Source organism: Pristiophorus japonicus, chromosome 1 (genome assembly GCF_044704955.1).
Source record: "Pristiophorus japonicus isolate sPriJap1 chromosome 1, sPriJap1.hap1, whole genome shotgun sequence".
Lineage (NCBI taxonomy): Eukaryota > Metazoa > Chordata > Chondrichthyes > Pristiophoridae > Pristiophorus > Pristiophorus japonicus.
In genome coordinates, this window is record NC_091977.1 from 262,393,363 (window position 1) to 262,417,522 (window position 24,160).

The window sequence follows — 24,160 nt, forward strand, 5'->3', positions numbered from 1 at the left end:
GATGTTTCCAGTAAAGTGGACAAAGGAGAACCAGTTGATGTGGTATATTTGGACTTTCAGAAGGCTTTCGACAAGGTCCCACACAAGAGATTAATGTGCAAAGTTAAAGCACATGGGATTGGGGGTAGTGTGCTGACGTGGATTGAGAACTGGTTGTCAGACAGGAAGCAAAGAGTAGGAGTAAACGGGTACTTTTCAGAATGGCAGGCAGTGACTAGTGGAGTGCCGCAAGGTTCTGTGCTGGGGCCCCAGCTGTTTACATTGTACATTAATGATTTAGACGAGGGGATTAAATGCAGTATCTCCAAATTTGCGGATGATACTAAGTTGGGTGGCAGTGTGAGCTGCGAGGAGGATGCTATTAGGCTGCAGAGTGACTTGGATAGGTTAGGTGAGTGGGCAAATGCATGGCAGATGAAGTATAATGTGGATAAATGTGAGGTTATCCACTTTGGTGGTAAAAACAGAGAGACAGACTATTATCTGAATGGTGACAGATTAGGAAAAGGGAAGGTGCAACGAGACCTGGGTGTCATGGTACATCAGTCATTGAAGGTTGGCATGCAGGTACAGCAGGCGGTTAAGAAAGCAAATGGCATGTTGGCCTTCATAGCGAGGGGATTTGAATACAGGGGCAGGGAGGTGTTGCTACAGTTGTACAGGGCCTTGGTGAGGCCACACCTGGAGTATTGTGTACAGTTTTGGTCTCCTAACTTGAGGAAGGACATTCTTGCTATTGAGGGAGTGCAGCGAAGGTTCACCAGACTGATTCCCGGGATGGCGGGACTGACCTATCAAGAAAGATTGGATCAATTGGGCTTGTATTCACTGGAGTTCAGAAGAATGAGAGGGGACCTCATAGAAACGTTTAAAATTCTGACGGGTTTAGACAGGTTAGATGCAGAAAGAATGTTCCCAATGTTGGGGAAGTCCAGAACCAGGGGTCACAGTCTGAGGATAAGGGGTAAGCCATTTAGGACCGAGATGAGGAGAAACTTCTTCACCCAGAGAGTGGTGAACCTGTGGAATTCTCTACCACAGAAAGTAGTTGAGGCCAATTCACTAAATATATTCAAAAGGGAGTTAGATGAAGTCCTTACTACTCGGGGGATCAAGGGTTATGGCGAGAAAGCAGGAAGGGGGTACTGAAGTTTCATGTTCAGCCATGAACTCATTGAATGGCGGTGCAGGCTAGAAGGGCTGAATGGCCTGCTCCTGCACCTATTTTCTATGTTTCTATGTTTCTATGTTTCTATCATGTCTGTTGTGCCCCGTAGGGGACAAAATTAGCATTGTGATTCCGGGAGGAGCTCTTCGACCACAGGGAGAAGACTAAATGACAATCAAACTGGATGGACAAACAGTCATGGCAGGAGTGAGCATCCATAAAAGCATTGTGGAGAAGGCGCTGCGAAAATTAGAAAAACAGAAAATGTGTGGTCAGGAAGAAGTGAGGAAACCCAGGCAGGCAATCCCAGCATACGTGGGGGTATTTAATGTTTTTGCTTAAGCATTATATACTTTTTCACGTATTCAGTATTTTTTGACTCATTAGAAATTTATAATGCATTGTGTTATGCATTGAAACATACAAAATTCTTACAGTGCTTGAAAGGTTAGATGCAGGGAGGATGTTTCCCCTGGCTGAGAAGTCTCGGGATAAGGGATTTAGGACTGAGATGAGGAGAAATTTCTTCACTCAGAGGGTGGTGAATCTTTGGAATTCTCTACCCCAGAGGGCTGGGGATTCTCAGTCTTTGAGTATATTCAAGACAGAGATCGATAGATTTTTGGATATTAAGGAAATCAAGGAATATGGGGATAGTGCAGGAAAGTGGAGTTGAGTGAGAAGATCAGCCATGATATTTTTAAATGGCAGAGCAGGCTCGAGGGGCCAAATGCCCTACGCTTGCTCCTAATTCTTATGTTTCTTATGTTAGAAAGCAACATGGCTGCCGATACCTTTATTGAGAAAACTATTTGTGCAATTTTGTGGTGTGAGTGGTAACTTCGGGAGAAAATAAGAACAGAGGAACAGAGTCTCGGTTAAGGAGATCTTTGAAGTGTTCCTTCCAGTGGGCAATGACTGCATCTCTGTCCTTGGCCCGCAGTGGGGTAGGACCTTGGGTGCTTGGGCCTTAGGTGGTCTTGACTACGCTAAAAAATCCATGCACGTCATGGTTGTCGGCTAGTTGCTGGATCTCCTGCGCTTTCTCCACCCATCATCTGTTCTTTAGGTCGCGAGTTTTTTATTGGACCTCGGCATTCAGACGTCTGTAGAGCTGCTTTCTTGCTCTCAAGTTGTGTTGCTGTTTCCGGTTCAAGAATGCCTTGCACTTGCAGCTTATTAGCTCCTGGATCTCCTGGTCATTCTCATCAAATCAGTCTTAATATTTCCTGGTCGAGTGACCGAGCGTCTCTTCACTGGTGCTAATTATGTAGGCCTTGAGGGCAGATCAGGCGCTGTGGTCACTCTGCAGCTCTGGATCAATGGGAGTCGTCAGGTTGGATGTGAGGCATTGGCTGAATAGGGCTTTCTTAGCAGGGTCTTTGAGTGCTCCAGTGTTGAGTTTCCTGGCTGTTACTGCCACTATTTTGGGGCTACACTGATGGAAATAACAGAGCGGATTAGGTGGTGGTCAGTCCAGCAGTCGTCATCTCCTGTCATGGTGCGGTTGATGCACATGTCCTTGCGGTCCCTCACTCGGACGATGACGTAGCCGAGCAGATGCCAGTGCTTGAAGCAAGGGTGTTGATATGAAGCCTTGTACTTGTCTCTCTGACGGAACAAGGTGCTGGTTATTACAAGGCCATGTTCTAAGCATGTCATCAGGAGGAGAGTACCACTGGAGTTGGTTTTCCTTACCCCCTCTCTGCCAATCACACCTCCCCAGAGATCTGTGTTTTTTCCAACTCTGGCGTTAAAATCGCCAAGGAGGACCAGCTTGTCGCCCGTTGGGACTCGGGATAGGGATTGTTCAAGACTGGAATAAAACTTGTCTTTGGTCTCATCTGTAGCTTACAGTGTTGGGGCTTACGCACTGATGACCGTAGCACACTGGTTCCGGGGTAGGGTGAGCCAAAGGGTCATGAGGCATTTGTTTGTCCCTCAAGGGGAATCTCTGAGACGCCCAACTAGCTCATTTGTTATGGCGAAGCCTACCCCATGGAGGCAGGGTTCTTGTTTTGGTTTACCTTTCCACAAGAAGGTGTAACCACAACCTTGCTCTTTAAGCTGGCCTTCCCCTGCCCGCCGAGTCTCGCTTAGGGTGGTGATGTCTATGTCAAAGCGTCTGAGTTCCGGGCAACGATAGCGGTATGGTGTTCCGGTCTGTCGCTGTTGAGGTTGTCCATGAGGTCCTGACGTTCCAGATCCCAAACTTCATTTTAAAGAGTGGAAAATGCCTGTGCATGAATTATTTTATCGTGAGGTGGCCGTTGCACACCAGCTACCACACGGGCTTGACAGAGCAAGGTCTTGTTCCAATGGCAAGTGGATCCAAAACGATTGGAGACCAGTCTCCGCTGCATATGCCCAGTACACGTGGATAATCATGCTCCTACTGTCCTACTCCATCCTTCCCGCAAGTCCTCTCTCCCTGGGTTTCATAGGATGCAGTGTAGGCCTCCCGAGCTCATTGTTGGCCCGTGCTGCACCTTCACTGGGACCCGACCCCGCTGCTGGATCCTGATCTCGCTGCTGGACTCGACCTCGCTCCTGGATCCCAACCTCGCTGAGTCTCTACCAGGCCCTGCTCCTCCCAACCTCGCTCCTGGTTCCCGACCTCATTCCTGGGCCCTGACCTCATTCCTGGGCCCTGACTTCGCTCCTTGGTCCCGACCCCACTCCTGGGCCTTGATCTCGCTCCTGGGTCCCGACCCCACTCCTGGGTCCCGACCTGGCTCCTGGGCCCCGACCTGGCTCCTGGGCCCCGACCTCTCTCCTGGGTCCCGACCTCACTCCGAGGTCCCGACCCCACTCCTAGGCCCCGACCCGGCTCCTGGGCCCTGACCTCACTCCTGGGAGCCGACATCGCTCCTGGGCTCTGACCTCGCTGCACCTGTCTCGGGCTCTGCTCCTTCCGACCTCGCTCCTGGATATCGACCTCACCCCTGGGTTTCGACCTCGCTTCAGGGTCCCGACATCGCTGCGTCTCTCCTGGGCCCCGCTCCTCCCAACCTCAGTCATGGGCCCGACCTCGCTCCTGGGTCCTGACTTCGCCCCTGGGCTCCAACCTCGCTCCCAGGCCCTGACCTCGCTCCTGGTTCCCGACCTCGTTCTTGGGTCCCTACCTCGCTCCAAAATAGGCAGCTAATCAGCTATCTGGTTTCCTGGTGATCTCGCACTTTGATTTTGTCCCCCTCTTGGGTTGGCTCACGCTGCTCCATGTGGTGGCTAGCTCCTCTTCTTATCCCCGCTGTTGCTGGTGTCTCCAACCAGGTTGGGTCGGCGACATGCTGGGCTGAATGTAAGAATTGTTGAAGGGTTATTTTCTCAGATTCCTTTGCTAATATGGCACAGAGCAATATTACAGAGCAATCTTGTGATGACATTGTATACAAGGGTTAGGAAATTAGATGATTACATTTCTGAAGGTTGCATCCCAATTTTTTCCTTTCTGGGGTTTTATGAATATCGATAGCAGTTTCTGTGTAATGTGCCTTCTTTATTTTCTGTGCTGCCTGTTTGAACAACTTATTTTATATACTTCAACTATTAACAGCAATCTCATGCCATACTCACATTATTATATATGCATGTGCATATATATAATCTATATATATACATAAATATAGGTTATGATATTTATAGCATTTAGCAGAGCATTTAGCAGAGAGTAACATAGAAACATAGAAAATAGGTGCAGGAGTAGGCCATTCGGTCCTTCGAGCCTGCACCGCCATTCAATGAGTTCATGACTGAACATGCAACCTCAGTACCCCATTCCTGCTTTCTCGCCATACCCCTTGCTCCCCCTAGTAGTAAGGACTACATCTAACTCCTTTTTGAATATATTTAGTAAATTGGCCTCAACAACTTTCTGTGGTAGAGAATTCCACAGGTTCACCACTCTTTGGGTGAAGAAGTTTCTCCTCATCTCGGTCCTAAATGGCTTACCCCTTATCCTTAGACTGTGACCCCTGGTTCTGGACTTCCCCAACATTGGGAACATTCTTCCTGCATCTAAACTGTCCAAACCCGTCAGAATTTTAAACGTTTCTATGAGGTCCCCTCTCATTCTTCTGAACTCCAGTGAATACAAGCCCAGTTGATCCAGTCTTTCTTGATATGTCAGTCCCGCCATCCCGGGAATCAGTCTGGTGAACCTTCGCTGCACTCCTTCAATAGCAAGAATGTCCTTCCTCAAGTTAGGAGACCAAAACTGTACACAATACTCCAGGTGTGGCCTCATCAAGGCCCTGTACAACTGTAAAAACGCCTCCCTGCCCCTGTACTCAAATCCCCTCGCTATGAAGGCCAACATGCCATTTGCTTTCTTAACCGCCTGCTGTACCTGCATGCCAACCTTCAATGACTGATAAACCATGAAACCCGGGTCTCGTTGCACCTCCCTTTTTCCTAATCTGTCACCATTCAGATAATAGTCTGTCTCTCTGTTTTTACCACCAAAGTGGATAACCTCACATTTATCCACATTATACTTCATCTGCCATGCATTTGCCCACTCACCTAACCTATCCAAGTCACTCTGCAGCCTCATAGCATCCTCCTCGCAGCCCACACTGCCACTCAACTTAGTGTCATCCGCAAATTTGGAGATACTACATTTAATCCCCTCATCGAAATCATTAATGTACAATGTAAACAGCTGGGGCCCCAGCACAGAACCTTGCGGTACCCCACTAGTCACTGCCATTCTGAAAAGTACCCATTTACTCCTACTCTTTGCTTCCTGTCTGACAACCAGTTCTCAATCGATGTCAGCACACTACCCCCAATCCCATGTGCTTTAACTTTGCACATTAATCTCTTGTGTGAGACCTTGTCGAAAGCCTTCTGAAAGTCCAAAATACCACATCAACTGGTTCTCCCTTGTCCACTCTACTGGAAACATCCTCAAAAAATTCCAGAAGATTTGTCAAGCATGATTTCCCTTTCACAAATCCATGCTGACTTGGACCTATCATGTCACCTCTTTCCAAATGCGCTGCTATGACATCCTTAATAATTGATTCCATCATTTTACCCACTACCGATGTCAGGCTGACCGGTCTATATTTCCCTGTTTTCTCTCTCCCTCCTTTTTTAAAAAGTGGAGTTACATTGGCTACCCTCCACTCCATAGGAACTGATCCAGAGTCTATGGAATGTTGAAAAATGACTGTCAATGCACCCGCTATTTCCAAGGCCACCTCCTTAAGTACTCTGGGATGCAGTCCATCAGGCCCTGGGGATTTATCGGCCTTCAATCCCATCAATTTCCCCAACACAATTTCCCGACTAATAAGGATTTCCCTCAGTTCCTCCTTCTTACTAGACTCTCTGACCCCTTTTATATCCGGAAGGTTGTTTGTGTCCTCCTTAGTGAATACCGAACCAAAGTACTTGTTCAATTGGTCTGCCATTTCTTTGTTCCCCATTATGACTTCCCCTGATTCTGACTGCAGCGGACCTACGTTTGTCTTTACTAACCTTTTTCTCTTTACATATCTATAGAAACTTTTGCAGTCCATCTTAATGTTCCCTGCAAGCTTCCTCTCGTACTCTATTTTCCCTGCCCGAATCAAAACCTTTGTCCTCCTCTGCTGAGTTCTAAATTTCTCCCAGTCCCCAGGTTCACTGCTATTTCTGGCCAATTTGTATGCCATTTCCTTGGCTTTAATACTATCCCTGATTTCCCTTGATAGCCCAGTTGAGCCACCTTCCCTTTTTTATTTTTACGCCAGACAGGGATGTACAATTGTTGTAGTTCATCCATGCGGTCTCTAAATGTCTGCCATTGCCCATCCACTGTCAACCCCTTAAGTATCATTCACCAATCTATCCTAGCCAATTCACACCTCATATCTTCAAAGTTACCCTTCTTTAAGTTCTGGACCATGGTCTCTGAATTAACTGTTTTATTCTCCATCCTAATGTAGAATTCCACCATATTATGGTCACTTTTCCACAAGGGGCCTCGCGCAATGAGATTGCTAATTAATCCTCTCTCATTACACGACACCCAGTCTAAGATGGCCTGGCCCCTCGTTGGTTCCTCGACATATTGGTCTAGAAAACCATCCCTTATGCACTCCAGGAAATCCTCCTCCACCGTATTGCTTCCAGTTTGGTTAGCCCAATCTATATGCATATTAAAGTCACCCATGATAACATAGAAACATAGAAAATAAGTGCAGGAGCAGGCTATTCAGCCCTTCTAGCCTGCACCACCATTCAATGAGTTCATGGCTGAACATGAAACTTCAGTACCCCCTTCCTGCTTTCTCGCCATACCCCTTGATCCCCCGAGTAGTAAGGACTTCATCTAACTCCCTTTTGAATATATTTAGTGAATTGGTCTCAACTACTTTCAATGGTAAAGAATTCCACAGGTTCACCACTCTCTGGGTGAAGAAGTTTCTCCTCATTTCGGTCCTAAATGGCTTACCCCTTATCCTCAGACTGCTGCACCTTTATTGCATGCACCCCTAATTTCCTGTTTGATGCCCTCCCCAACATCACGAATAATGTTTGGAGGTCTGTACACAATTCCCACTAACGTTTTTTGCCCTTTGGTGTTCTGCAGCTCTACCCATATAGATTCCACATCATCCAAGCTAATGTCCTTCCTATCTATTGCATTAATCTCCTCTTTAACCAGCAATGCTATCCCACCTCCTTTTCCTTTTACTCTATTCTTCCTGAATGTTGAATACCCATGGATGTTGAGTTCCCAGCCCTGATCATCCTGGAGCCACGTCTCCGTAATCCCAATCACATCATATCCGTTAACATCTATTTGTACAGTTAATTCATCCACCTTATTACGGATGCTCCTTGCATTAAGACACAAAGCCTTCAAGCTTGTTTTTTTAACACCCTTTGTCCTTTTAGAATTATGATGTAGTGTGGCCCTTTTTGTTTCTTGCCTTTGTTTACTTGGCCTTCCACTATTGCTTTTTACCTTTCTACCATCTGTTTCTGACTCCATATTACTTCGCCCTATCTCGCTGCATAGGTTCTCTCCCCCTGCCATATTAGTTTAAACACTCCCGAACTGCATTAGCAAATGTTACCCCGAGGACATCAGTTCCAGTCCTGCCCAAGTGCAGACCGTCCCTTTTGTACAGGTCCCACTTCCCCCAGAACTGGTTCCAATGTCCCAGGAATTTCAATCCCTCCCTCTTGCACCACTGCTCAAGCCACGTATTTATTCTAACTATCCTGCTCCCTCTACTCTGATTAGCACGTGGCACTGGTAGCAATCCAGAGATTACTACCTTTGAGGTCCTACTTTTTAATTTAACTCCTAGCTCCCTAAATTCAGCTTGTAGAACCTCTTCCCGCTTCTTACGTATATCGTTGGTACTTACATGTACCACGACAACTGGCTGTTCACCGTCCCTCTCCAGAATGCTCTGCAGCCGCTCCGAGACATCCTTGACCCTTGCACCAGGGAGGCAACATACCATCTTGGAGTCTCGGTTGCAGCCGCAGAAATTCCTATCTTTTCCCCTTACAATAGAGTCCCCTATTACTATAGCTCTCCCATTCTTTTTCCCACCCTTCTGTGCAGCAGAGCCAGCCACGGTGCCATGAACTTGGCTGCTGCTGCCCTCCCCTGATGAGTCATCCTCCTCAACAGTACCCAAAGCGGTGTATCTGTTTTGCAAGGGGATGACCGCAGGGGACCCCTGCACTACCTTCCTTGCACTGCTCTTCCTGCTGGTCTTACATTCCCTAGCTGGCTGTGGACCCTTCACCTGCGGTAAGACCAACTCGCTACACATGCTACTCACGTCATTCTGGATGCTCCAGAGTAAATCTATTTGAGGATACTACACTGCTTGTTGCAGGAGGAGGCAAATCTAGGGGAAGTACTTTGTGCTCAAACTATCTCCCATCTTGGAGTATATGAATGGCATCTGTTGGATGTTTTTGTTGAAAGCAGTAATGTTCTTGCCCATATGCAAACTGTCCCGGCCAGACCAGTCTGCTAACGTCAACCGAGGGGAGCGTCCCTTAGTAGTTCCATGAGAAACATGGGTTCAGACTAGACTGAAACCTGCCCAGAGCCATGGGATTCCAGGAAACCATGCTGCAGACAGGGGATGCGGATTGCCCAACATTGTTTGACCAGGATTGGGTGACTTTGGCCTGAACTTGTGGCCCCTGCTGTTTCCTATGGAGCAGTTCCTGGATGTTATCTGTTGGAGACCTAACTTCAGGATTTAAATGCAGATAAGAAAGTTGGTGTTTTTACAAAAACATCAAAATAAAATTCTGATGAGATTGTTACTTTACCCTATAAAATCAGAGTTTATATATGAACAAAAAATACTCCCCACTTGACCTATCTTCCCCTTTAACATAATGACAAACTTATTTCCAAAGTGATACTTAGCAGCATTAAACACTGCAGTATTAACAGCAATATTGATATTCACAGGTTTGTTTTGACCAAGTGCTTTGAATCCAGATATCAAAATAATTGCCGTTATTTTTTGTTGTCGTCTTCATACGTGATCTTATGCAACGTGTGTGAAGAATTAAAGGCAGTTTTTCGGTCAGCCTTGTAGACCAGACTTTGGTCTAGTGCACAATAAGCCAAGTGTCTTCCATCTCATTTACTTGACCGAATATCAACATGTCTCCAAAGGTGACAGGCAAATATGTGATCCATTGTACTAGATGTGATCATCTTAAGAGTATTTATACAATACATTATTTACTTGCAGGAGGAAAGAAAGACAACCGATCTCCAACTCGAGCTGAAGGCAGATTATTAAAAGTAGTATATGATTTATCGACAACGTATTGGCACCTGCATGACCAACAATGAAAAGCCTCGTCTTCTGGTAGGTCTGAAATATATTTGCTATTTTAAGCACTAATTTGATTTTGGCACCCACAATCCTTGCAAGCCAAATTATTTTTTGAAAACTTCCAAGGAGAATTATTGAAATTCAGAACACCGACAATTTTCTACAACAAATATTTCCTCTCTTTGCAAGTCTGTCCTCAATTAACTTTGTGACATAATTTTTTTAGTTATATGGACATAAGATGATTACATTATAAAGTGTGCTGCGGACTATTGCTCCATTTCTTTCACTGTTGTAATTTGAGTGTCTGCATAGTACCAGTTATAATTATGAAACCTGAGTTGCAACTTATAAGAAACAATATTGCCCTGCACAGCACTTCTTCTTCCTTCTCCTCCGTTACGCACACATAAAAGCCCTTTATTTTCTTTAATGTATATAACAACTTTACCCGAACAACTATCAATTCAACAAAGTTTAATGAAGTTCCTCAAGTACTGTTGCTGAGAGAGTGCTTCTTCAAGATGCTCATGTTCACAAACTGAACTGTTTTATTAAAATGAAAAGAAGCGATACCAAAATACACTTCCACTTCAAGGAATAGGTCATGATATGTCTTAATGAATAGACGTATGTGGATGAAAAGGAGATGCGAGGGGCAGGGTGGGGTGGAGGGGATGGGCTGGAGGGGGAGATGGCAAATCACCACCCAGTAGGTTGAACCTCCCTTATCAGGATATCCCTTATCCGGAACCAGCCCTCGTCCGGAACCATTTCCGGCCACTAGGTGGTGCATGCGCTGAACTCTGACATGAACAAATTGAACAAATTGAAATCCTTCCTCGCTGCCGACTCCTGCAATCGCTGGCCTGACCCCGCAATCCACCGCCCCACCCCCCCCACCCTCCACACCCCCCATGATTTCCCTGCTGCACTCTCAGCCCCAAGCTAGCCAGCCCCGATATCCCTTTGCTCAGTACCTGTACCATCCAATTTAACATGACCACCCCTCGTCCGGAAAAATCCCTTGTCGAGAACAGGCCAGGTCCTGATGGTTTCAGAAAAGAGAGGTTCAACCTATATGTTTTTTTTGTTGCATCATTTTGCTTTAGATCTTTACCGCTCTTGGAAAAATGTACAGATGCTATGTTTAAACTATGTAAATGACTGAATATCTTAAAATAAATTTGTGCGTGTACCCAGGAAGTACTTTCAAAACTATTTCAACATCAGAGGCTACAGCAGTTTTATTTGTTACTGTTATATTACCTTTTCATTGAACGGCTGTGAATATGAAGTCCCACAACAATTAAACTATTTCTGATAGGTACTTGGCGCTCATTAAAAAAGTAATTATATTTGTTTTAATTGGCTTTCAAAGAATTATGTCTTCTTTCTCCCCTCTCCTCTAATGCAGGCTTTGACTGGTCTGGATCCATGTGTGCTTAATTCTATATGTAGTTTGACCAGGTGGCCACTCGTGTGAGCCTAGACTCTGTGGGGGAAACTTTATTCCAAACTGCCCGTTGGGAAACTTGCAGGATCAGGTGCAATGCTGATTTTACACACCGTCCGATTGTACTCTCCACTGAAGTCAATATTGTGTGGGGTGTAAAACTGACTGTCCACCTGATCCCGTCAGTTTCCAATGAGCGGATTAGTTTAAAGTTACCCCTGAGTATTAACACTGTTATTTTGATTGTGGAGGAGATAGCAACCAAGTTCAGCGCTGTTGTAGCCCAACATTCATGCTTGCACACTTCCAGCATGAGTTAACTCATAATTGTCAAGAGCACCACGCTGCTTAATTTCCACCCCTAGTCCAGGAGCATAAGTTCAATTGTAATGCCCCATCTAAGATCAGCTAACTAAGCACACGCTTGGATCGGATTTGAAGGCTCTGGTCCCGGGAGCTTGCATGGGTTTTGAAGTACATGTTAGCTTTTGGCTGATTACACCACTGTGAAGCGCCTTGGGATGTTTTACTATGTTAATGGTGTTATATAAATATAAGTTGTTATTTTTATGCCATGTATAAGGAACATGTAAGGAGTAATTTTAGGAGCATATACTCCCAGTACAGACCACACTAGATGGAAATGTGGGTCACAGTTTCAATCTTATGATATTATAACCTTATCTCAGACCTGTATTCTAGTCCAGTGAGATTCCACTCCAGATACCTTGTGCAAATAACCAGCTCCTAATTCAATATAAAATATATTTTTAAACTAGACTGAAGCACTCTCAATTATGTGAAACCCATAATATAGAGATGTCATGATAACTGGCCATCAAATGTAGATAACAAACATAGCTAAATTGTGGGCTGTTCTGGCATAATTATTCACTATTACCAGTCCCTGAATCTGCATATTAATACCCTATTACCCTAATATTACCCTATTTCTTGAAACCTTTCACCTTAATTCAATTAAAATAGCAGTTCACTCTTTCCAGCTCACTGATATCTCCCACGTTACCATGAGCATCAACTAAGCTGACATGATCTCATAGAAGACATTTTTATTAGTGGGGAGGCCCAGAGGATTCTGAAGTCTGGATTAATTAAAATAAAATCATTCTCAGTAAGTATTTCAAAGCTCAGAATAGCTTCTTAGTGAATTGAGTCGGGAGCAGCGTGAGTCCGTTGGTGAGGCCTATAAAAGGTCGGGAGTTCGTTGGTGAGGCGTGGCTTGTGCAGCTACAGGGAGAAGGCAAAAAAGAAGTAGAAAGAAACAGAAAGGTGATGTCACAGCCAAGGGGGTAAGTGATTGGCTGGTGATTGGTGAGTAGTTTTTCTTTTTTCTCTTTTATAACAGTGAGTAAACTTTAGCATTGTTGTTGCCAATTTAAGAGTATCTAAGGGTTAAGTCATGGCAGGAGAGCTCGGTCACGTGATATGCTCCTCCTGTACCATGTGGGAACTCAGGGACACTTCGGTATCCCTGACAACTACCAGTGCGGGAAGTGTATCCGCCTCCAGCTCCTGACGGTCCGCGTTGCGGAATTGGAGCTGAGGGTTGATTTACTCTGGAGCATCCATGATGCTGAGAATGACGTGGGTAGCACGTGTAGCGAGTTGGTCTTACGTCAGGTGAAGGGTCCACAGCCAGATAGGGAATGGAAGACCAGCAGGAAGAGCAGTGCAAAGAAGGTAGTGCAGGGGTCCTCTGCGGTCATCCCCCTGCAAAACAGATACACCGCTTTGAGTACTGTTGAGGGGGATGACTCATCAGGGGAGAACAGCAGCAGCCAAGTTCATGGCACCGTGGCTGGCTCTGCTGCACAGGAGGGCAGGAAAAAGAGTGGGAGAGCGATAGTGATAGGGGATTCAATGGTAAGGGGAATAGATAGGTGTTTCTGCGGCCGCAACCGAGACTCCAGGATGGTATGTTGCCTCCCTGGTGCAAGGGTCAAGGATGTCTCGGAGCGGGTGCAGGACATTCTAAAAAGGGAGAGTGAACAGCCAGTTGTCGTGGTGCACATTGGTACCAACGACATAGGTTAAAAAAAAGGGATGAGGTCCTACGAGACGAATTTAAGGAGCTAGGAGCTAAATTAAAACATAGGACCTCAAAAGTAGTAATCTCGGGATTGCTACCAGTGCCATGAGCGAGTCAGAGTAGGAATCGCAGGATAACTCAGATGAATACATGGCTTGAGCAGTGATGCAGCAGGGAGGGATTCAAATTCCTGGGGCATTGGAACCGGTTCTGGGGGAGGTGGGACCAGTACAAACCGGACGGTCTGCACCTGGGCAGGACCGGAACCAATGTCCTAGGGGGAGTGTTTGCTAGTGCTGTTGTGGGGGAGTTAAACTAACATGGCAGGGGGATGGGAACCAATGCAGGGAGACAGAGGGAAACAAAATGGAGACAAAAGCAAAAGACAGATAGGAGATGAATAAAAGTGGAGGGCAGAGAAACCCAAGGCAAAAAACAAAAAGGGCCACTGCACAGCAAAATTCTAAAGAGTCAAAGTGTAATAAAAAGGCAAGCATGAAAGCTCGGTGCCTCAATGCAAGGAGTATTCGGAACCCAGGAGAGGGCTCTGAGCTAGTTAGAGTGGGTGAGAGCTCAGATGAACAGGACCCCAAGAAAGAATGCAAAAGGCAGGAGGCAACAGAGCAGAGTAGCACTGGGGTAAGTGTAAACCACAAAGTGATAGGAAGGGACAATATGTATGAATATAAAGGGGCTGCAGGAGGGGTCAAAACTAAAAATCATGGTTTAAAAACTAGTATTAAAACACTCAACCTAAACGCAAGCAGCATTCGAAATAAAGTAAATGAGTTGACGGCACAAATCATTACAAATGGGTATAATTTGGTGGCCATTACAGAAATGTGGTTGCAGGGGTGCCAAGACTGGGAATTAAACATACAAGGATATCTGACAATTCGGAAAGATAGACAAGAAGGGAAAGGAGGTGGGATAGCTCTGTTAATAAAGGATGATATCAGGGCAGTTGTGAGAGATGATATTGGCTCAAATGAACAAAATGTTGAATCATTGTGGGTGGCGATTAGAGATAGTAAGGGGAAAAAGTCACAGGTGGGCGTAGTTTATCGGCCCCCAAATAATAACTTCACGGTGAGGCGGGCAATAATCAAGGGAATAATGGAGGCATGTGAAAAAGGAACGGCAGTAAGCATGGGGGATTTTAACCTACATATCGATTGGTCAAATCAAATCGCACGGGGTAGCCTTGAAGAGGAATTCATAGAATGCATACGGGATTGTTTCTTAGAACAGTATGTTACAGAACCTACAAGGGAGCAAGCTATCTTAGATCTGGTCCTGTGTAATGAGACAGGAATAATAAACGATCTCCGAGTAAAAGATCCTCTCGGAATGAGTGATCACAGTATGGTTGAATTTGTAATACAGATTGAAGGTGAGGAAGTAGTGTCTCAAATGAGCGTACTATGCTTAAACAAAGGGGACTACAGTGGGATGAGGGCAGAGTTGGCTAAAGTCGACTGGAAACACAGGCTAAATGGTGGCACAATTGAGGAACAGTGGAGGACTTTTGAAGAGCTCTTTCATAGTGCTCAACAAAAATATATTCTAGTGAAAAAAGACAGTAAGAGAAGGGATAACCAGCCGTGGATAACTAAGAGTATCAAATTAACAACTAATGCATATAAGGTGGCCAAGGTTAGTGGGAAACTAGAAGGTTGGGAAAATTTTAAACGACAGCAAAGAATGACTAAGAAAGCAATAAAGAAAGGAAAGATAGATTACGAAAGTAAATGCGCAAAACATAAAAAAAGATAGTAAAAGCTTTTACCGATATATAAAACGGAAAAGAGTGACTAAAGTAAATGTTGGTCCCTTAGAAGATGAGAAGGGGGATTTAATAATGGGAAACGTAGAAATGGCTGAGACCTTAAACAATTATTTTGCTTCGGTCTTCACAGTGGAAGACACAAAAACCATGCCAAAAATTGCAGGTCACGGGAATGTGGGAAGGGAGGACCTTGAGATAATCACTATCACTAGGGGGGTAGTGCTGGACAGGCTAATGGGACTCAAGGTAGACAAGTCCCCTGGTCCGGATGAAATGCATCCCAGGGTATTAAAAGAGATGGCGGAAGTTATAGCAGATGCATTCGTTATAATCTACCAAAATTCTCTGGACTCTGGGGAGGTTCCAGCGGATTGGAAAGCAGCTAATGTAACACCTCTGTTTAAAAAAGGGGACAGACAAAAGGCAGGTAACTAAAGGCCAGTTAGTTTAACATCTGTAGTGGGGAAAATGCTTGAAGCTATCATTAAGGAAGAAATAGCAGGACATCAAGATAGAAATAGTGCAATCAAGCAGACACAACATGGATTCATGAAGGGGAAATCACGTGTAACTAATTTACTGGAATTCTTTGAGGATATAACGAGCATGGTGGACAGAGGTGTACCGATGGATGTGGTGTATTTAGATTTCCAAAAGGCATTCGATAAGGTGCCACACAAAAGTTTACTGAAGAAGATAAAGGTACATTAGGTCAGAGGAAATGTATTAGCATGGATCGAGAATTGGCTGGCTAACAGAAAGCAGAGAGTCGGGATAAATGGGTCCTTTTCGGGTTGGAAATAGGTGGTTAGTGGTGTGCCACAGGGATCGGTGCTGGGACCACAACTGTTTACAATATACATAGATGACCTGGAAGAGGGGACAGAGTGTAGTGTAACAAAATTTGCAGATGACACAAAGATTAATGGGAAAGCGGGTTGTGTCGAGGACACAGAGAGGCTGCAAAGAGATTTAGATAGGTTAAGCGAATGGGCTAAGGTTTGGCAGATGGAATACAATGTCGGAAAATGTGAGGTCATCCACCTTGGAAAAAAAAACAGTAAAAGGGAATATTATTTGAATGGGGAAAAATTACAACATGCTGCGGTGCAGAGGGACCTGGGGGTCCTTGTGCATGAAACTCTTTTGAGTTTACCTGAAAATAAACATAAACATTAAACCGTGCCACCAGCCTGGGTGACACAGCAGACATTTTCAAGGCCCCTTTTTTTTTTTTCCTTTTTTTTTGGGTTTTTTTTTGGGGCGCTAAAATCAAATTTTTTCCAGTGCCCCCTATAAAAGGGGAGGGGGACACTAAAAGCACCGGCAATTAAAACAAATTAAACTTTAAAACGTAAAATCAAATTAAAATTTGGTTGCCGGGCGTGATGATGCACTCCAGTCCCTCCGGTGCCCACCTCTCGCGGAAGGCCGCGAGCGTACCGCATGCTCCATCTCCAAGGACACCCTGGACCGGATGTAAGAGCGGAAGAGAGGCAGGCAGTCAGGTTGAACGACCCCCTCGACCGCCCGCTGCCTGGACCGGCTGATGGCACCCTTGGCCGTGCCCAGGAGCAGTCCTACGAGGAGGCCTTCGGACCTACCCGCTCCCCTCCGCACAGGGTGCCCAAAGATCAGGAGAATGGGACTGAAGTGCAGCCAGAATTTCAGGAGCAGCCCCTTCAAATAATAAAACAGGGGCTGCAACCTTGTGCATTCCATAAAAACATGGAACACGGACTCTTCCAGACCGCAGAAATTGCAGGCGGCCTGAGAGTCCGTGAACCGGCTTAAAAATTTGTTGCACGGCACTGCTCCGTGCACCACCCTCCAGGCCAAGTCCCCGATGAATAGTGGGAGGACCCCTGCGTAGAGTGCCCTCCATCGGGGACCCCCGCCTCCTCCGGACGGCAAGATGGTACGCCATGGCGTGTCCGGCGAGGATGGCAAAGTTGAGGGTGTGCAGGAGCAGCCCGTACAGGAAACCCCTCCGCGCGGAACTGAAAGGCACGGAGGGGATTTCCCCGAGGCGGCTCAAGTTGTGAGGCGCCGGCCCCCGAGGGAGGTTCCGGGGTTTGGCGCCGATGAGGAATTCCGTCCGGACGGGGGTCAGTTCGGACGGGATCTCCCCACGTGCTTGAGCCTCCTCGATGCACCTAACGGAGTCAGGGCCCAGAGCTGTTTTTAGCGACTCGATGGCATCGGCCGCGTGGCGGACGTTGGCAGAATTTAGGCGCCGCGCCAGCGTGTCTGGCGCCATCCAGCCCGCTCCTCCGCCATCGAGCAGGTCCCTGACCCTGGTCACCTCACCAGCCACAGCCCTCTCTTCCGACCGCCACATAAAACCTTCCTTGTGCATGAATCCCAAAAAAAAGTTAGTTTGCAGGTGCAGCAGGTAATCAGGAAGACGAATGAAATGTTGGCTTTCATTGTGAGAGGGATGGATTACAAAATCAGGGAGGTCCCGCTGCAACTGTATAGGGCATTGGTGAGGCCGCACCTGGAGTACTGCGTGCAGTTTTGGTCACTTTACTTAAGGAAGGATATACTAGCTTTGGAGGGGGTACAGAGACGATTCACTCGGCTGATTCTGGAGATGAGGGGGTTACCTTATGATGATAGATTGAGTAGACTGGGTCTTTACTCATTGGAATTCAGAAGGATGAGGGGTAATCTTATCGAAACATTTAAAATAATGAAAGGGATCGACAAGATAGAGGCAGAGAGGTTGTTTCCACTGGTCGGGGAGACCAGAACTAGGGGGCACAGCCTCAAAATACGGGGGAGCCAATTTAAAACCGAGTTGAGAAGGAATTTCTTCTCCCAGAAGGTTGTGAATCTGTGGAATTCTCTGCCCAAGGAAGCAGTTGAGGCTAGCTCATTGAATGTATTCAAATCACAGATAGATAGATTTTTAACCAATAAGGGAATTAAGGGTTACGGGGAGCGGGCGGGTAAGTGGAGCTGAGTCCACGACCAGATCAGCCATGATCTTGTTGAATGGCGGAGCAGGCTCGAGGGGCTAGATGGCCTACTCCTGTTCCTAATTCTTATGTTCTTATGAAACTACCATAGGTATGTTCTGATAAAGATGTACTTATATGCCTTAACTTTGTGAATTTGGCCCTTTTGACACATCAAAGACTTATTGGGACAGCAGATACCCAATTAAACATTTAACATTTTTGAATCAGGTAGAGTTGAGCACTGATGGAGGAATAGCTTACTTCAACAGTAAATGATTCTTCATTGTTTCCAATAAATTTCCAAGCAAATGGGCTGGAAATTCCTTGCTCGTACGAATGCTGAAATTATGTCCATTTCTACACTGATCTTGCGACAGCAACTTCCACTGAAATTTCCTGTGAATCTCAGCAATATAATTCGGAACATAAAAACTGGTTGGAAAACCAGCAGCAATCAGAATAAACAATGGAGGCCGAGGAAAACGTGGCATGTACGTTACTCTCTATCTTATTGATGTTATGAAAATTAAAGTTTAAAGCCAGCAAAATGTCATTTAGATATTTTAAGTACAGAGAGGTCGAAATTCAGGCCCGCCGTTTTGAGGCGGTGTCACTGCCTGAGTGCTGATTTTACCGCCAGGCATTAGATGCAGGCTCAAACTGCCAAATTCAGTTTTTACGCCCGAAGATGAGAGAGCAGCGCTAAAAACATGGCGCTGCTCACTCATCCTTGGGCGGGAGCTCAGAAGCTGACTGAATTTCTCATCGGGAGGCTGCTGCCACGCTAGCTGGAAAACAGGAGGAAAAGGGAAGAAAGAAGAAAAAACTCAAACTTCTCCAACCAACAAACAAACTTCCCCACTGTTACAACTAATGAAAAAAATCAAGACATAAATAAAGAAAAAAGCTTAACTTACTCTCTGGCAGATTCCGCCTGAGTTCCGCTGTTTACTCACCGGTTTTTCCAGCCTGGAAGAACGCCTGCCGGGAAGACCGATGTTCAAACTGAATATCGCGAGAGCGGCGCCAAGGAGGCGTTGCACATTGGATGACATCACCACACGGGTGGCATTGGCCGGCGCAGCGTTAGCTCTTGGCGCCTCTGCCAAAGAGCAGACTGAATTTCTGCACAGGCGTACATGCGGCTTACCATCGAAGGTCGGCTTTTGCTGCCCATTAGCCGCCCCAAATAGTTTGAGAAAATAATGTTCCAATAAACACATTTTAAAAAATGTCCTATTTTCCTACAAATGTCAATTGGCGGCACATTTTCTGACATATCAACCCGTTGATTGGCATTATTGGGATTCGTTACTGGCTGGCATTCTATAAGGGCAATGTAATACTGCCAGTGAGTTGAAAGACCCTTTGATCTCACTGGAAGAGTACACAGTTACTCAGTTGCCATTTCCTCTTCCTCAGTTTGTACTGACCACAGTTATGCACCTTGCAACAGATTTTAGTTAAAATTCAATTTAGAAAAAACAAGCAAAATGTCATAATGGTCTTGACTTCTGTGCGAGCTAAGCAATTCATATAAGAAAACAATTTCACATCAAATACATCTCATAGGAATTAATTTGAGTCATCTGAGTAATATTGATTCCAGGAAGATGTGTGTATTAATGAGGCCCGCCCTGTTCAAATTCCATTAAGATTTTGTTTTCTGTATTTGAAATGCTTGAAACACATTTATGAAAAGGTCACCGGCAATCATTATACTCCATATATTCCCCCGTGGGTCTCTTTTGAAAAAAAATATGTGCCGCATATTCAATAATAGCAAAAGTGCCCCAGAGTTTATACTTTGGGTTGTTTGGATATAATGCTGAAGAATGTATATGCAAAAGCCGCTCAGAAAATGAGGGAGCATAAGACAAATAGAGGACTGTGGTACCTGTGTACAAGAAAATCATATGGCTTACATTCCCAATGCAGCTGGTTGCGACACTGGCTTGATTTTTCTCTCTCACCCGATCTGTCGTGCTCCATAGAGCGCCGTGCTGGGATCGCCTGTGAAAGCGGGCGGTCTGAGCTGTAGCGGCTGCAATGAGGTAAGTAATGTCGACCTCAGGTAAATGTGATTATTTTTTTTTTTGCAATTTATGTTGTATTGGCGTGAGTTATTTATTGCGAATGTTTTTGGTGTTTGTTTTTCACCCATGGCCTCTCTTTGAGCGCTCTGAGGCCAGCTGTTTAGTTTAGGAATTTTGCATGCTCAGCCGGCCTCCCTTCACGCTCCACTCCACACTCAGGACCCAGCTGCCCAATTTTGCTGACTGAGGCGCAAACTGCTCCCGGGTGCAAACTTTACCGTCCCACTGCCATTACCGCCCCCAAATCTTGGAGCTCATTTTATAAAGTGAGATTGATCTTTCCTCGATTTTTGTGTTTTCGACATCAAAGCCAACTGGAATGACACCAGGACTTAACTGCAGTCTTTGGGGTGGATTTGGATTAGGTATAGTGGGGGATAAGTAATAGCTTTTGGCAAAGTTAAACCAATCCAACAATCCATTCTAATCAAGATTTAATGAGGAAAAGTAAAGCTTAATAGTTGTGAACAACAAGGGTCGGGATAGGTTTTATGTTTTGGAGTCAAATTTACCATATTAATTGCTGCAAAATCAAGCATTGCTGTCAATCTGGTGCACTGACCTCTGTGCTTGAATTTCCAATATGCACTACTGTCACACAGAGCTGTGCACTCGGGAACAATTAATCATCAACTGTATCTCAGCAGCATGATCACAAATGTTAAGAATTAACTTTCCACATGAAACACAAGAACTTCTTTAAAATTAAGTTTAAAAACCTCAAGTGGCGATGTTGGTTTCATTCTAATGGACCCATCTATGAGCCATCAATGTGACTTTTAGGGATTTAGAGGTTTAGTACAAAACTGTGCGTAAAGTCAAGTTGCAGAAGTACAGAAACACCTTTCAAGCCACAGGAGTGCAGTGTGTCGCAATTCTCCAGAATCTACAAGCTTAATCACTATTGATTGTATGTTTTCTGTTTTCAGTTCCACAAACCGTGATTACAATAAAACAAGGCTTTATTCTCTAATCTTGTTTTATAAGAACATAAGAAATAGGAGCAGCAGTAGGCCATACAGCCCCTCGAGCCTGCTCTGCCATTCAATAAGATCATGGCTGATCATCGACCTTAACTCCTCTTTCCTGCCTGATTTCTACATCCCTCAATTTCCCTAGACTCCAAAAATGTATCTATCTCAGTCCTGAATATATTCAGAGACTCAGCATCCATAGCCCTCTGGGGCAAAGAATTAAAGAATTCCAAAGATTCACAACCCTCTGCGTGAAGAAATTCCTCCTCATCTCAATTTTAAATGGCCTACCCCTTATTACGAGACTGTGACCCCTAGTTCTAGACACTCCAGCCAGGAGAAACAACCATTCAGCATCCACCCTGTCAATCCCCTTCAGAATCTTGTATGTTTCAATGTGATTTTGTCCCCTTCTGTAATGTCTAGTTCTGAAGTAAAATTAGAATTGCAAAATATATAATTTGAACTTCGTACGCTACATAGGTTTGGGACACAATGCTCTACTTTGGAAATACTTCTTGCAATTCTGATAAATGCACCTAATTAGTACATGTTTATCATCAACTCTATTTTGTCAAGTACATTAAAGGCTTTTGGAATAGCTTGTGGAAGTAAGCTGATAATGGCAGCTTGAGAGCACTTATACCTGCACCATTTGTCAGAATTCTGCTGAATCTGTCAAGAGTGTAAATTATATATTAACTGAATTTGACAAAGAATTATGTACATAAATAGAATTCAGATTATTTGACCAATACCAGCTACTATTCCAACCTAAAATTAATTGCTTTTGCATGAGGAAAGGGAGATATTGTATGTGAACATATTTCAAGTAAATGCTGCACAAGCATATTTTATTTTAAAACCACAGTTTTAAATTTGTGTCATTGTGTGGTGGAAAGCAATTGTGTTGAAAAGCAATTGATAAACAGCAGTTTTGCTGAGAATATATTTTTGTAAACTACACAATCCTTCCAGTGTCTAGTTGCTGTTGGGTCCCTACAAACACATATTGGGACGAAAATTGCGGCCTCGCCAGGTGCATACGATGAGCGCCGCACCCGAAGAGGCCTCACAAGTGCTGGTTCTTGGCGCATGTGCATTGCGTGCCGAGAACCGACTTTTGCGATCTGTCAACATTTCTTTTGACAGATCACATGCATCCCCAGGAGAAGGACATCCGCAGGGCAGAGATTGGGCTATTTGCCCAACTCTTACCCAGCGAATGTCCTTCAAACTCTTAGGCCTGGTAAGAGTTTTAAAACAGAAAAATTAAATTTAATCACTAATTTTTATATTGAAAACCCTGTCCATTAAGGTAAATTTTTAAAATCCTATTAAACACTAAAAAAAATTCAAAAAAAAATATTTTTTTCTAAAGCATTTAATTACATTTAATTTCAATTAATTTTAAATATGTGAGATTTTAAAAAAATTATTGTGTTGTGTTTCTTGTTTTGGGGGGTACTCTCATTGATAGTAATGGGAGCTCATACAAATGGAACTCACATTATTATCAATGTTCATTGGTGGTCCAGGCCCACGTGATCCCAGGATACGAATACCTGGAAGACATGTTCCCGTATGCTGGATTGCAAAACTGGGCCTCTGACCGTAATCCTATGTCCCTCCGGGACCACAAAGTATTTTCATAAATAAAATTCCGGTCGGAGGCGTTCACCTGAAGGAAGCCTCCGCCTGTAATTTTCCCCCCCTTGTGAGTCTAGTTGCTGTTTGGTCCCTACAAACACACATTCATTCAGCAGAGCCACTTCTGCCTTTAACATGTTCTCATACGTCAAGGAATTGACCTGTAAATCTTTACATTTTGGATTATCAACTGGTTTAAGCAAATCGACTTTTAAACTTGTTTTTAGTTCAGTTTTTTGTTCTTAAAATTGCTCACTTCTGAAGTAGATAGTGGAAACTAGAAAAAAGAAGGTATGAGATGAGCTTTTAAAAAAAAATAGCTAATTTTAGTGTTCCAAGATGGCCAAGAATCAATATGAGGTAGAAAATAAAGCAAAGTTTAAAATGAACTCTAACTAGACAAACAGAATAGGAAAGAAGAGAAAATACTAAGAAAAAAGAGCAAAGCTAATAGCAGTAAAGTATTAATTTTAAGTGCTTAATTTTTGTAGTTCTGGTGTAATATTACAGTAAAAAGCTAGTGTTAATATTTAAGAAGGTTATTTAATTGTAATATTAGTTTCTATCCCACATTGAGCTCCAACTTTTCAAAACTGGTTGGCCCAGAAGGAGAAATTTTCCGGGATGTGCTATTATTCTAAGTTAATACAAATCAGACTCCAATATTAATATTTCAATACACATCGGGGGAAAGATTTGTGTGGTTTTGCACCACATGTTAGTGCCACAAGATGGCGTTAAAATGTAGCTGACAGCTGTAATGACAGTTCCAGTGCCGCACAGCATATCGGTGTTACTGGTAGCGCTGCCGGTAAACTCACTCGCCAGGGGCCTCGCCATCATGGAGATCATGACGTCAGTGAGTGTGCAATGTTCACTGGACTTCTGATCTCCCAACTTCGTTTTAGCCACTTAACTTAAAGGCAGTGTGAAACAATAACAAGGAGAGCTGGCATCAGCCAGCAGGAAGCAGGCGGCAGCAGCGATATTTAAAGGTACCATCCCCAATCTGCTGCAACTAACATGATTCTACAGTTTCAGTGCCTGTTTGCTACTTCTTGCAACTGAACCAGCTTTTTTTAGTTATTTCAAATATTTTTAGTGACAGGGAATGTTGAATCAAGTGCAGAAGTCACTCATTATTTGTTAAAAGCTTCTGCTCACAATACTTCCTCACAGTCATGGGGGC

The 24,160-nt window shown here is 44.5% G+C and overlaps 1 protein-coding gene across 9 annotated transcripts in view; it reads left to right on the forward strand.

Moving 5' to 3' along the window:
* The window catches only part of LOC139270224 (receptor-type tyrosine-protein phosphatase delta-like), a 2,930,110-nt gene that overhangs the window by 518,619 nt on the left and 2,387,331 nt on the right, over positions 1 to 24,160 (forward strand). For all 9 annotated transcript variants that reach the window (XM_070888421.1, XM_070888423.1, XM_070888432.1 and 6 more), the window contains one exon: positions 9,904 to 10,023. The gene's annotated coding sequence lies outside the window, so the exon portion shown is untranslated. The remainder of the gene's footprint in view (positions 1 to 9,903; positions 10,024 to 24,160) is intronic.